General features: G+C 35.7%; 1 protein-coding gene across 1 annotated transcript in view; it reads left to right on the top strand.

Moving 5' to 3' along the window:
• LOC124641866 (homeotic protein empty spiracles-like) overlaps positions 1-13275 on the top strand; it is a 32548-nt gene that overhangs the window by 14361 nt on the left and 4912 nt on the right. The gene's annotated exons all lie outside the window — the stretch shown is intronic.

The raw sequence follows: 13275 nt of genomic DNA, 5'->3' as shown, positions 1-13275 counted from the left end.
TCTTGCAACTCGATGGCATACCTCAAGCTTGGGCGCTTTAGCTGGCACGTATGACTTTAAACCGGCATCATTTAACCGTCTTCTTACTGTTCGTTCACTAATATGCACATTACGCACTTCTTCTAAAAGATTTCGGGTCTGAACTGCAGTTTGACGACGATTTCTCAAAGTTTGCACCCTTATAAAACGGTCATCTACGGCACTGGTTGCACGATTTCTGCCTTGTCCCCGCCTCCGCAAGTAAGACCCCGTCTGCCTGTACCGTTTAACATTACGGTGGATCACAGATACGGACACACCCAACCTTCGACTCACTGAACGGTATGTGTGACCTTCCTCGATCATTGTCACAGCTCTGGCGACATCAGTTGCGGGCAAATCACTCATTTTCGATGCAATACAATGTTAATTCTCCAAGTAACAACAACAAAGTGAGCTAGGGCCACCATTGACTGCATAAACAAATTTCTTATCCAAAACACTTAAACGCCCTAATTGTCAACAAACACTTATGAGGGTCCAATTTCTGTTAAATTATTGAGGGATGTCAAAAAGTCTCAAAAGGGTATGTCATAAGAGGGTAATAAATAAAATAAAGGAGCCACTTGTAAATATTCTCATAAGAAATAAAAAAAAACGTCTTTTTTTTTTGTGTTCCTCTAATTGTGCCGGTGTGTGTATTTTTTGTTTTTATAGTCTTTGAGGTCAATTTATCAAGGTTTTGCTACGGGCGTGGGGTCAAGCATGATAGTAAAAATATTTTTGTTCGCCATGATGTTATATAATACTGTTTTTTTCTATTGTTATAATGACTTTAAAACTTTTCCCAAAAAAAAAAGACAAAATAAACTCGAATTACGGTTTTCATTTGTTTTCAGTAATGGAATGTAAGTACTTTACATAGTAGGATTTTTTTTATCAGATTAGTCCAATTTTATTAGGCCATCCATCATTTAGGAATTCGTAGAAAACAAAAACCTAAGTCCTTTGGATAAATTAATTTAAATGTACTGAAGCAAATAAATAAATCATTACTTAAATAAAAAGTGCAATAAGCAAGGTCTGAGTTTTCTATAAAAATAAATTAAAAAGCTAAGCAAAGACATAAATAACTTTTATTTTCACGTTGACCACTCGCAACTAATAAAAACTGCGAAATTGATATCATTATTTTGCTCTAGCAACACTACAATAAAACGTTTGAGGTTGTAGTTTTTACGTCACCTGTTCTAATAATTATAATTACTTAACACGCGATTTAAAAGGAAGTTTTGACAAATATGTATGTATATGATATATTTTAATGAGTATTTTGTCACTGTAGGTACTTACCTAAGTCTAGGTAGGAAATAAATGTTTAGTAGAAAATATTTAGGTATCTATGTTAGGGGTGGCAACTCAGCCGTGTCTAGAATATAGGTAGTGCTTTACAGAAGATATTTATGTATTTAAAAATAATAGAAAAGTCCAATCAAGCTATCGGCCGACTAAAATTTTGAAGTCCGTCGTCCTTTGCTACAGTTCTGTCATGAAAAAAAGGGTTTTCAAAAGCCATATTTAAATAACAATCACAATGTTGTTTACATGAAAAAGGGCATATTTTTCTAATTTCACTGAAAACTGAATATTTTTTTTTTTTTTTTTTTTTTATTTATAAAGCCTTACCGCAGACTTGAGGGTCCGCGCTTTTATTTACATTTTTTTTTTTTTATTTAATTATAATTTTTTGCCGTCTTGGCCTCACAACTTATGTCTAGTCTTAAGACTATGTGAGTCCACCGCGTATTTACGTTTTTATTTTAATATTTATATATATATATGTATACAGAATTTTTTTATTACTTACACAATACTTAACACTATATTCATGGACTTTGGCAACTTAGTTAAACACGATTTTGGGACAGGAACGGATTGGGGATTGGTCTCATTTCCCGCTAGCGACTAGGGACTTTGCGAGTGCTAGTAGGGCTAACATGACAGTGGAGTCTCGATGTTGCATGGCCGTCTTGAGGTTGTATTCGACGACCGTTTTTATTGGCGCGTCCATCGCTCGCTTTATGAAACGGCCAGTGGCATCGTCGGCGTCATCTGTGTAATAGACGCAGCTAGCCGTATGTCTCGACACTGCCACTACCGCGTGGGAGACGCTGTCATGAATTTGGAGCTTCCTGGACTTAGTGTTTATGATGACGACGCTGTCGTATGTCAGTCCCTGAGCCTCGTGAATGGTTAAGGTACGCGACCCTTCACCGGACCCGTATCCCTGGCTAATAAGAGAAGATTTCTCTTCTTGCGTATGAACCAAGAATAGGGTGTTCTGGGCGGTGGTCGGTATTTGCGCTCCCGTAAAACCCTTCAAGCTCAGGGAATGAACAGAGAAAACTGAATATTCACCTAGATAGCTTATTTATTAAGTATTATAAAATATTCTCTGAGAACGTAAAGGCAATTCATTTAACCGTGTCGTTGCGTCATTAGTCGCGTCTCATTGCACACCATAGACTAAATTCCAGTAAAACCTATCGCCATAGAGTTTTACTTCGATCGATGAATTTATTAATTTTAAAGCAGTCGCTCCATGTAAAAATCTGGTACTCAGCTGCATCTCGTTGAGACTGGAAGTCGACCCCAACATAGTTGGGAAAAGGCTCGGGAGATGATGATGATGAAGTGCTTAAGGCTTAAGATCGAGCAAGTACAAACACATACTTAGTTAATATAAACAAGTAATCCAGAATGTCGCTAAAGTACATTTAATTGTTACTAAAATATTAATTTGACTTCCCCAAAAAATTAGCACCCATCAAACCAGTCAAAGTCACACAAGATTAAGTGAAATAATAACCGACATTATCGTAACAATGAAATCGCGATAAGAGTATCAAGCGTTGCGTCTAATTGTTCGAAACTGAGCGAAAAAACCGCTTTAATTACTAGATCATTAGGCGTCGGCGTGCGTGCGCACAGGTACCGTCCACAACATCAGTAGCTAGTCTACCAGAGCAAGGAAAAAAGAGCGGAGATGCCATAATGCAGGTAGGTCAGGCGCCTTCTTCTAGGTCAAAATCATGACCAAAACGACCAGTTACGAGTGAACTAATGAGGCGTTCGGGTTCTTTGAGACATCTGCCAATTGGTATTACAGAAAATGGTCGGCTGTGAACGATTCTTGGTATAACAAAAAATGATCAAGTCTAAAGAAGGCGTATAAAGGCGAAGACAGTAACGTTCTTCGTCCCCCGCTCACCCGCATTTTGGCGCGCTACTTTCTTAGGAGACTTTCCGTTATGACACCTCCGCTAGTCATTTTGTTCTCCATGCTAGTTTTAGAAACAGGAGTTTTTGCTATTGTGTTGGTAGGTTTCTTTTTCTCGTGTTGGTAGTTATACTAATGTGTTTATCTAGCTTATTAATCTCTGGTGTTGATTTTATGGTGATGTTTTGATGATATTTGATTGCGTATCGTTTGTGTGAATCTGTTTTGTTTAGTGTTTTCTGATAGTTTGTGTCTCGTGAGCTTGTGGTTAAGTTTCCATTGGATATGACGAATGAAGTGCTAAGAATATCTTTGGAATCTGTAAAGAGATGAATTTCACTGAAAAATATATTCAGCTAAGTTCCCAAAGACAGATTTTTATAACGAATTTTCGTACTAGATTTCGTCAGTCCCAACTCTGAGTTCTTCAGAATCACGCTTTCTACATTCACCATTATCACCTAAAATTTTAATATCACTAACGAACAGTCTAAAATTTTCCTTTTTCAAATCAATATTTTGGTTATTTATTTAATTTTCTACGTGACACTTTTTGCTCTCCCCATTATCACAGAATAATGTTAACATTACTTACCAATGTTCAGTCTGTAATTGTCTCCTTTAAAATCGATATTTTGGTAATTAATATAGTTTTATACTCGTTTATTTTGCTATCGTTCCAAGAAGTTGCCAATCGGCCGGGTGTGGTCAGTTACTAATACTAATAGCCTAGCCTAGTTTCTAAACACATTTGCGATGTTTTTTCACATCCATTAAGTCAGTAGTATGTTTAGCTGTAATTGTTTGATTTATAATCAGTTTTCAGTTGTTATGTGTCAGAAGCGTCGAGAAAATTTATTTTGTTTTTGTAGGATTTTTCTAGAATATATTTGTCACGATTGGTTTTCAGGCTGTTAGTGTGGTAGTTGAGGATTATAGTTTAGAAATAAGATAAGTCTGTCCTTGACTGTCTAGATAATAAGTTAAGTAGAAAAACTGAAAAAGTAACTAAGTATCGAATGAAATTATATTTACATTTACATATTTACAAAAATAAAAAAGGAGGGAAAAAATAAAACTAAGTATCAAAAAATTCATCCGCATCGCTGTCAGCGGAGATCGTGCCCAAAAGGCTGGCTGCATTGCCACGCTAGATGGCAATGCATATCCTTTGGCCTAAGTAAAATGAAATGCATCACGGACATAATCTTGCTACATTTATATCAATGTAGCATTAGTTATAGAACAGGTTAAAATGAAGATTTACAGCTGATATAAAGACAATGGACGTAGAGAAGAAATTAAGTGAGTTGATTGCTTAGTTAATTTACAAAGCTCAAATAATTAGACTAGTCTAGAATGTTGCTAGGTAATGTTTTAGGTACAATACACACTATATTAAAGACTGCTCAACCTGTAATGATAGCCATTAATATCTTCTCAAATCATTATCTCAATGTACAAAATTACAATCCACATCTCGAAAGGAAACTCGTTATAGTGATTTATCACTCAAACACAAACATTAATTTTAAAAATTTATATATCACGACGAAATTACACCTCTGCCCACTTCCTTTGCAATAAAAGGCGTGCCGTGAAGATACAGATAACTCAAATATTGCAGCTAATTATTATTAAAACCTACCTCGTTCTAACTCGATAAATGTTGGAAACTACCAATTTGGTAGAAAAAAAGACATGGCTACACAGTTGATTAAGGCAGCCAGTAGGAAATTAGCGCCGCGGCTAATCGCATCATGCAACACTGGTGATGAAATAAAAAATGTGGAGCGATTCTTACATGTATGTCGTGGTTCCGTATGATAGCATTAATTTTAAAGAATGTCTACAAAGATCTTTAAGGTCTTAAAACTCGAATTAGGAAGGGTTATGTCGCTAACCATTATTTTGGCAAGTTCTACTTCGCAATTGGTTCGTTAATTACAATCTATAGAGCAATTCTTTTGTCTCTAATACGGAGCAGCCTATTTAGTCATGTGTTTAAGATTGAAATTTACTTCTAGTCATTAGTATTTCTTATTCAAGTATGCGCAGGAAACCAATCTAACGAGGCAGGTTACGTTTCTACACCAAGAAAAATAAAATACCTCTTCATTATCACATTTCTAACAGACGGAATCCTAAAAAAAAGTCTTTCCATCAACATCAAAGTAGCAATCATTATCTCCCGTCACAACTACACATTACCATAGAGAATTATAGAGTAATGAGGCTTGAAAGCCGATCTAATTTATGGTACTTTGATGATGAACACCAGTTTTTTACTGTTATAGTTAAATATTGAGTTCAATTGAAGAATTTACATGTTAAATGAAGATTATTAGTAATTTTGTGGTTTAATTAGAACCAGCTGCTTGTTTATGCTCGTTAGAACGTTAGTTACGGTATATGGTGAAAGTTAGATCATAGACAATGCGGCTTCCGGTCTTGTTTTTTTCGTAAAATTCAGAAAAGGGTTGTTTTCCGGTGACAGTTAATTCTGCTTAAGGTCTCTGCACACAGCGGGCGCGGGGCGGCGGGACGGGACGGCGACGCGACACTGAGCAGTTGTAATGTACTAGATATTACGGACCACGCCACACAGAACCGTCCCGCTCGGCGCGACGCGACGCGACGATCTAGTACATTGTGTCGCGTCGCCGTCCCTTTACATGTATATAAAAAAATACACTATTAGGTACTGGAAAACTTGTAAAAAAAAATATTTCTTACAGGACAGTGATTTGAATTTCCCTTATAAAACGCAGCTATTTTGATAAATTGAAATTATCGTGTAGGTGTATATCAATCACCAACTCAGCCATTAAAGATATTTAATTAGTGTTTGAATCGTCGAAAAAACTTACATAAAGTCTTGAATTAGCGCAATAACACGAGCTTTTAGCGAGCTCGCAGAATATATTCTAGAAAATTAATAACTACAATAATAAATTTTCTTTATTACATCAGTAAAGAAAAATATAAAGTTAAAAACTATCTGTCTGAAAGAACCATTAACAATTTGCTCGTCACGGGTTCAGATTTTAAAGAAAATCTCGATCCAAGTAAACTTTTCAGTCTGTTACCGGTTAAATACCTGATCTTTGTAATGTGCGTACTGCCATTCATCTTCATACTGATTCATGAGCCCAAACAAACTATTGGCCGACTAAAAGTTTGCCGTGTGTTTGTAAATTGTAACTACAAGTTAAATAAGTACCTAAGTTAATAAACAAAATTTCAATAATGGCGGCTCGAAGTGTAAACAGACATGGAGTCTTAAAACCCAATACGTTTATTTCCAAGCCCCGATGACTTACGGCCAAGACTGGTTATTCTCGATACAAGTAATTTTATATTATTAACTAAATTACACGCAGCTGCCCTGTTCGTATGTTCGTATATAGTCGACTATTAAGATAAAATGTTTACCATACTTAATTCGATTATTGGAACTCGTGAAAACGTAATTTTTGAGGGAAATACGAGGAGGTTGCGTTTTTTATTTCAAACCTCTTTGCTGGTTTATATTTTTTTTAATTAGTCATAATTTCTGACACATGGCGGCGCTGCTTGGTTAATGCATTCGAATTTTGAAGTTTAATGTTGTTTCTCCATTACGCTTGTGGATTTTTATCGATGTTTTCGTTTTATTTCGCAATTTAATTTTCGTTCTCGATTGCTCGCCGATTTGCAGTTATTTATTATTGTTGGCAAACTATTATAATAATATTTTGTCAGTGATTGGCCGTTTAGTTTAAGATATGGTGTGATATTAACAATAATATTGAATATTATTTATTTTTACGTAATATTTGGTACAGGTGTGCACTTAATTTCACACCTTCTCTTCGTTGCGAAATATTTGTACTAAAAGATGTTAAATCAAAGTCCTTAAGATTTTAAGATTACGCACACGTGCCTTACAATGTATTTTATCAATTAAGTAGCTTTTCAGATTGCAAAACTTATGAAATCTGTATTTTATCTCTCCGCTGCCTATCTAAATTACAAAATGAAAAGCAATTACTTACGCCCAATTATTTTATAAATAGTCCCTATTCTAAAATTAATTTATAAATAAACCAGCTAATACTCTCGAAATAAAAATTCAATTCACTTTATCCTATACATTCAATACTTCCCACCTACTATTTACCTAAGCTACCGAATAAACATAAAAGAAAAAAAAACACCCAATCTATTCCCGTACCAATAAGGTTGTCAATCTCACAACCTATTTCGATTACCTCTCAATTGAGCAAATAAAAAAAGGTGGCAAATATTTATTGTGATACTGCGCATGCGTGATAATGGGGCGGAGCCCTACGGCGATGGTAACGCGGTCTCCAGTGGGGGGTGGACGAGGGGACGCTTTCAAACGTTTTTTTTTTTTTGTAAAAAAGTGTAATGGCTAATTGAGTTTTCTTTTTAGTCTATGGTTGTGTCGTTTTTAGAACGTCGATAAGTTGCAACAAAAAATCATTTAAGTAATATTGTATGTGCTATATACGCTAATTATGTAGGTATCTGTTAAAAAATATATTCTTTATATTAGAGGTATAGTTAAATATATTCCTAAGTTCATTGCACATTTTCCTGTTGCGTGCAAATCTGTAATGTCATAAATATTCTTTTCCGCAACCATTAAGTGATAGCAAATAACTTTAACAGTTCCTTTAACTGCCTGAAATAAACTACTTACATTACAAATATGTACTGCATGGAACTACACAAAGACACCATCATACATACCATAACCAAAACATAGACGATAAATCATCCGCCATTACGATTCCCGTCCGTTTTCCACTCACGACGCTTAACGTCGGAAATCGACACGCGTACCAGCCGTACACGGTTTTATTACCGGCCGTTCCGGTATTACCGAAGTCTCGTATGTCCGGTAGCTAAATGTAAAGGAATTCTACATTATTATTTAGCCAATTTTGATTGGGGTCGATGAACTTTTGATTTTTTTTTTAAAGTTAAATAATGGATGCAGTCATAAATCGTTTTTGTTGAGATCTACATAATGGCTAGATTTGCGGATTTTTTTTAAATAAAAAATGTAATTTAATTAAAGTCGGTATTCGTTTGAAAGATGGTTGAGGAGTTGATATTAATTGTAAGCAATTAGGGTGAATTTATGAATGATGAATTTATTCATTCCGTAATAAATATCGCAAAAATAATTTAAATATGGTTTTAAATTACCATTTTATTTATAACTTATTTAGTGGTTATTCTTCTTCGTACTTATTAATCCCAGTTTTAGTTGAAACAAGTCTGTATATACCCTATTTGATGACCATGTTTTAAACATACTCTGTACTAAAAATAACTTTCCCAACACTCTAAATAGCAATTACATTAAAACCACTTCGTGTATCTCGTGATTTCCACTACAAATTCAACGTTTACACAAAACAATTTTCTGTGCCTCTAATGGCGAACGGAAGTAACGTAAGCGCGCGCTTTCCCGCATCCGGACTTCGCTCGATAATCGACTGTTTCATTTTATCGTGCAGTGCATCACTAGGGTCTTAGGCAAAGGAAATTCGCGTTAAGCCTGTTTGAATTGATGGGTTCATTCTGTTGAACTGGCCCATGGAGTAAGGAAAGATGAGCGAAAATGCCATAATGCAGGTTAGGTGCCTTCTTCTATGTCAATTTCTTAAGCTGACCAAAACGATCAGTTACGAGTGAAATAACGAGGTGTTCGGATTCTCTGAAACCTCTGTCAATGATTTCTGCTATTACAAAAAATGGCAGGTCCAAAAAAAGCGTATAAGGGCGAAAACAGTAATGTTAGTTGTCCTCCGCACACCCGCATTTTGGCGCGCTATTCTCATAGACGATTTTCCGTTATGGCACCTCTAGTCATTTTGTTCTCCATGAACTGGCCTATTTGCTGATGAGCTTAAACCTCCTTTGTTTAATGCGAATTGTCTTTGGTTGTTGTAGTAATTATGATTGTGAGAAGTGATGATGTGTTGTGGTTGAGAATGTCTGGTTTGTTTTGAAGATTGAAGCTTAAATGGTTTCGCCCTTTAATTGGCTTTGTCTGATTGGGTTTATAATTAACAAAGGTACTCCTACATCAGTATACGACACACGATGTTGAGAAAGCATTTCTAATGTATAGATTCCATCACGATATCTGACTGAAAAATAACAGGCGTTAAATCAAATCTAAAGTACTTTCAAAACGTTACTCAAAATACTGAAACATGTTTTTCAAACTAAGCTTTTTCATTACTAAAATCGTCTTCAATTACTCGGCCCAAAACTTCAAAATGGCGGCCATTACAGCGAAATTCGTCAATCAATCAAAACCAGTACACATCACACACAATAATTATAAGCGACAGCCAATTGAGTCATGTCGTCTCTTTTGCACACAACGCCATGAGCTTCCGAACAATGGACTCATAAACTGACATTGACAGTTATGAAGAACTGTCATTTCAAATACGCGCGAAAAAATATGACAGTTATTTTAAAAATAACTAGTAGTTATTTAAATGTTAATGGTAAAGATAACTGATGTACTTATTATTAATTTCTTTGTTATTTTACCCTTCCTTAAAAAGTTAAGGGCCATAATTGAGCGTTGTCACCAAAAAAACATTCGCCTCGCTCGTTCTAACAGAATCACTTTATTAACATCCAATTAAAGCTCGGCGAGGCTGCACCAAAATATCTAACAACCCCAATTTGTCTCTGTAATGTCCCTTTCTAAACTATACCAGTCCCTTTCATACTAATGGACCTACAATAAAGTAATACGGGGATCCGTTTAAATTTTCCTCTGAATTCGCGCGGCGTACTTAATTGCGTATCTCCCCTAGTTGTTTCGACCTCTTTCTAACTGCTGCCGTGTTGAATAAAGTCTGTCTCTCTCTGTAATCCGTAGGGGACCGCCATAATCGGGTACATAAGCACTTAATCGCATTTCGGGGGCATGTTGAATGACACCCCTATTTATTTAGTACGGGTATCATTGTGCGGATCCCTTTTCGTATTAAACCGATTGTTTGCGGAGACTTATGACTTTTATTTAACGACCAGCGTTGTTAGAGCTCTTGTGTTGGTATAATGGAGGTTTATGAGGGCTCATTTTACGGTAGTTTCGTGCGTGCGAGCAGATGCGTAGTGTAAAACGAATTAAAGTTTATTGTTGTTGTAGCGAGTAGAAGTACATTAAATTTGCATCAGAACGCGATAATTGTTATATGGCACGATGGGTGTTGTGAATTTTTTTGAGGTTTTGGACTTGATTACCTACTGTTTTAAATTTAAAGTAGGTAGGTATGTGTTTTAGAATGGAATTTAAACTTCAACACGTGTAGGCAAGTGAGATTTTATTCCTAATACTTACTTGAAGAAAATTTAGGAATTCTGATTACATTTTAGTTCAATTCTTATAAAACTGAAACTATATTTAAGAAAATTGAAAGAGAAAACTCTCTAAAGTCTTCAAATTTCCAAACAGCCCCAAAATATTTTATCATCCATAAGTCGCAGTAGTAATCATTACCAAAATATGAAAAAGGCGTGAAATCACAGCTCCACACTAACACAAAGATCACAAAACTCCAAAAAAATGTTAACCCTACAACACAAAAGCGAAATGATACAAAATTACATACCTAGCACATGTCCCTAAGGGTACAACAGACCTTATGATTGATGCGCGCTCCGTATAACCCGGGACTGCAAATGGGCCTACGGGATTTCAAGGGTTGATTCGAAATGGGGTATTTTTGCTACACTTTGAATTGTGTAGTCAGATGTATGATGATGGTAGAGTATTAAAAAGTATAATTGCTGTAGATAACTTTATTATTTGTTAGTAGTTTTAGGGCAATGTGTGGATTTTTGGGAGGTGACGAAAAGAAAATGATTGAGGATTTTCTTTGCTAACTGAACTAGTGAACGGTTTAAAATGAATCGCTTAGATTGTCTTTTTGGAAGTCTAAAGAACATTCTCATTACATTCTGTCATAGCGATTTTTATAAGTCTAACCATGCAACCAAACCGCATTGAGCAATGGTAGTGAATATTACTCATTCTTTCTCTCTATGAGAACAGGCCTGTGCCCTGCAAAACGGCTGATGGTAAACCATTTAACTTACACCTACATTACCAACTATGTAGGTGTTATTTACTCACAAACGCCTTTTGTAAGCACACAAATAGTTTCCACAAGACCCTACAGAACAGATCACGCGTCAAAACACTTAAAACAGAACAATAAGCCTCCTCAACATCATTTACTACCACAATTATCATACTTAAGACATAGTAGTAAAACTAACGACAAGTCTGCAATAATATCCATTTAGTTGACTTGATTTACAACAGCTAAACACAGGTTTAAAAGCTTTTGTGAGAACAGTGGACGGTCGTTAAGTTCAGCATAAAATGCAAGAGGATACGACACCTAAAATGGCGTATATGCCGTTATGACATACTTACTTTAGCGGGTTGTACTTCTAATTATAGTGACTGGATGCTTGAACGGTCCAACAATGTGTGCTGAGTTTAGGTACCTACGATAAATTCCACTTGAGATTCTGTAACTAATTCTTTGTATTCTCAAATCAGTGGATCAGTGTTATACTATTGCACCATTTAACTATAACCATAATCGACTTATTTTCATCTTCGTCTGTGATTTAACCAATGGGCGGCAAATATACGGATAGTATAGTTATGGTTTGGGTATCTTTGTATGCAGTTAGAAAGTGCAACTCACCCTTACTGATTTTAACCCCATCCAATGTTCCTTTACTTGTGCTCTGGTTACTCTTTCAAACGTTCTCCTCTCAACTTTGGAGACCACATCACGTTACCAAGCGAATTTACACCCCCTTGCCTTTAAAATAGCAAAAATTACCAACGTCTTATATGTTATAGACTTTATATATAATATTCCATACATAGAAGCCCCTCAAACACGCACCATTACTTCCAGAAAGGGTGGCATCGGATACACGTTGATTGATATTTGATGTCGATACACTGAAGGTAATGTAGCGAGACTGTCGCAGTATGGAACCTCATAATTGAGGGGGAGACGCCATTACTAAGTGAAGTTTCGGTATTTGTCATTTTTCTCCCATAGAGGACCATGATTAAGCAAGAGTTTGGGCAAATCTGGTAGAGATGTGAAATAACATTGATTAATCAAAAAGTGTGCATTTGTGCGATCAGAAGGCAAAGGCAGATTAAATTGTAGGACCCAGTTGTCTTGGACAGATGTTGCGGGTAGAAGGTAGGAAGTCTGACTATCAGTCTTACCAAGGGGTATCGTGTTGCCACTTGCCAGGATAGGTACTAGGTTGAGGAGGTCAGATAGGAAGTCGCTTCATGTACGACACTAGTACTCATCTGCTTTTGGTTTGATCAATAAAATCGGGAAAAGTAATATAATTAACTTTAAAGAGAATATTGGACGTGGTAAATATAGTTTTGCTACCGTTGGTAATTGAATACCTTGTATCTAAAAAAAAATAAAGATGATAAGACCCTATTTCAAGCACGTAAACCCCAATCATAGGAAATAAAAACAATAAAAATCATTGATAGAAAATGGTACAAAAATCAAAGTTAATGGTTTATTCCCGTGTAAAGTTTTATCAGTTATAAACTAAAATGTGATTTATAACATGAACAGAATTGTAAGGAGCCATAAAACGTACGATTGCGTCAATTTCACGCCAATCCTATGTAACTAACATGGCGATTGACTGTTTTTACCGTCGCATTGGATTTTTAATGGAAATCCTGATAACTTATTGCTTTCGACTATAAAAATATAATCGTATATGTTTCCTACCTAATTCTTGGTAATTTTATTGCTGTGGAAAATTTTATATAGCTTCCTTAGTTAGTTTTGTTTGTGCTCAAACTAAAGACAGCATTTGTTACCTCTCAATCATCAACTTTGTCTTATAAATAGTATTGGCTGAAGCATGTCTTTCAGCCTCAAGCTTATTTGTTG

This window comes from Helicoverpa zea, chromosome 23, assembly GCF_022581195.2.
Source record: "Helicoverpa zea isolate HzStark_Cry1AcR chromosome 23, ilHelZeax1.1, whole genome shotgun sequence".
In the NCBI taxonomy this organism is placed as follows: Eukaryota; Metazoa; Arthropoda; class Insecta; order Lepidoptera; family Noctuidae; genus Helicoverpa; species Helicoverpa zea.
Note: the sequence above shows the minus strand (reverse complement) of the source record. Positions and strands in the feature narration are given on the sequence as shown.